We start from the raw sequence: 2408 nt of genomic DNA, 5'->3' as shown, positions 1-2408 counted from the left end.
GCCGCGAGCGAGCGGAGCCTCGGCCCCCCCGCTTCTGTTTCCAGGAGTTACTTTGTAGCGAGCCGCGTCTCCGCGTCCGCTCCTCCGAGCGCGCGTGTCTGATTGTCCCCGCACTGCAGCGTGCGCACGCGGTGACGCTCTCGGGCCGCGCCTGGGCCGGGCGTGCGGGTCCCTCGTGGTCTGGGGCCGCGAGATCCAGTCGTGCCGCTGAAGGAGAGACAACACGAGAATGTTTGCCCCGGAGCGGGGGTCCCGGACGCCTGGACCGTGAGCCGAGGCCGCGGGCGCCTGAGAATGTCTGCGGTCAGCAACTAGGTTCTTCTGAGTAGGGTGTTTGTAGACGCGAACTGCTTCCGAGGGAGCAAAGCCAGGTCCCTCTGTCTGTCGCGGTCCGGGAACCGCCGCGTTGAGGAATGTTCTGCTTCACTCCAGGGAGGACTGCCTGCCCCGACCCAGTGTGACCCAACGAGCGTGTCCTTCCAGCAGTGCCGCCCCAGATGGCTTAGAGTCCAGTGACGTTTCACACCTCCCGCCTGGGACATACGCTCCTTTCTCCGATGCGCACGATTCAGTCATGGGAAGACGAGGTCATGCCAGAGGCGCTCCTCCAAAACAACCCCACTGGGGGGGTCTGTTTCAGTTCCTCCTGGACATCCCTCTGCTTCTTCTCTTTAATTCCTGAACATTTGTTACTTGGAATCCGTGTGTCACGAATTGCAGCACATGTTTAGTGGCAAATGTTCAGGTCTGTCTGCCCTTTTCCCCAATGGACTGTCCGATCAGCTGTGGCCTGTGGCTCAGCTTTAGTTTCTGTCTTCATTACAATGGATCTGAAAGCATCAGCTTTCATTTCAGAAATCGATACCATCTCCACTCCTCTCCCAAAGTCTCCAAGTGGATGTTCTCCAATGTGACCTTTCTGGCTGAAGAAGCCCAGAGCCTGCCCCTTGAAGAAGGTGTACATGTTTGTTTGTTTTGTTTTAAGATTTTATTTATTTATTTGACAGAGAAATCACAAGTAGATGGAGAAGCAGGCAGAGAGAGAGAGAGAGAGGGAAGCAGGCTCCCTGCCGAGCAGAGAGCCCGATGCGGGACTCGATCCCAGGACCCTGAGATCATGACCTGAGCCGAAGGCAGTGGCTTAACCCACTGAGCCACCCAGGCGCCCAAGAAGGTGTACATGTTTACAGCCCCCAGCTCTGGGGTCCTGCTTCCAGCCTCTGGCAGTGACCCTCCTCATGCCCTGTCCCCTGCCCCTATAGCTCCCTGGACCTGTTCTTGCAGACAGTGGAGAAACCCTCCACGGTGGGACACAGGGTCACCTACTACATCTTCACCAACCAGCTGGCTGCTGGGCCCATGTGCCCCTCTGGGAGAGGCAGATGTTGGTGGTCCTCATGGTAACCACAGGGTTACCTACTATGCCTTCATCCACCAGCCGGCTGCCAGGCCCATGTTCCTGTCCGGGAGGGCTGAAAGATAGTGGTCTTCATGGTGAGACACAGGGTCACCTGCTACATGTTCACTGACCAGCTGGCTGCCGGGCCCTTGTGTCCTCACCAGGAGGGCTGGAGGGTGGTGGTCCTCGAGGTCTGTGATGCCCCACACTGGCAGGATGTGTCCATGCGGCACATGGTGATGGTCAGCTGCTTCTGCGAGCAGCAATTCCTTCATGAGGTGGACAAATTGGTGTGCAGGCGTAGACCTGAAGTTCTGTGACCACATGGGTGTGGAGATCCTGTCCCCCTCTTTGTCACCCTGTACCCCAGTTCCTACAGGGTAGCCTGCAAGGACTTCAGCTACAAGTGCCAGCCGTAGTCCCAGGCCCACATCCCCAGGGATCAGGGCAGCATTTACTACATGGGGGCCTTTTTTTAGGGTATTGGTGGTGGAAGTTCACTGATTGACCTTGGCCCATCACCATGAGATGCGGGGTGACCTGGCCAGTGGGATGGAGGCCATGTGGTATGACAAGAGCCACCTGAGCAGGTACCTGCTGGATCACAAACTCCCTAAGATGCTATCCCCGGAACACCTGTGGGACCTGCAGTGGCTGGGCTGTCCCTGGAGGACCTGTGGGATCCACAGCTGCTGGGCTACCCACCACCCCCTCCCCCATCATGAAGAAGCTGAGAGACATGGCCGTGCCCAAGAATCACCAGGCCACCAGGAACACATGAGGGGCTGCCTCCGGTTTCCATCCGGGGATGCTGCCAGTGGAGCTATTAGAGCAGGTTCCTTCTTCTGTCCCTTGAGGGAGACTGTGAGACCCAGATGTCCAGGGCCCCCAGCCACACCTGCATATGGGAGGCCTTCCTGGGGACACAAGTTCCTCTCTTTGTGGTCACTACATTTTGATAACTTCTGGGTCATTGGCAACTGTGAACAGCTCCAGTTATATATCAGAT

At 57.5% G+C, this 2408-nt stretch overlaps 1 pseudogene; it reads left to right on the top strand.

Annotated features, from left to right (window-relative positions):
* The first annotated feature begins 1262 nt into the window (after positions 1-1262).
* On the top strand, positions 1263-2180 carry LOC132009065 (histo-blood group ABO system transferase 2-like; annotated as a pseudogene).
* The last annotated feature ends 228 nt before the right edge of the window (positions 2181-2408 follow it).

This window comes from Mustela nigripes, unplaced genomic scaffold (genome assembly GCF_022355385.1).
Source record: "Mustela nigripes isolate SB6536 unplaced genomic scaffold, MUSNIG.SB6536 HiC_scaffold_4023, whole genome shotgun sequence".
NCBI classification, from domain to species: domain Eukaryota; kingdom Metazoa; phylum Chordata; class Mammalia; order Carnivora; family Mustelidae; genus Mustela; species Mustela nigripes.
This window is presented reverse-complemented; position numbering and strand designations above follow the sequence as displayed.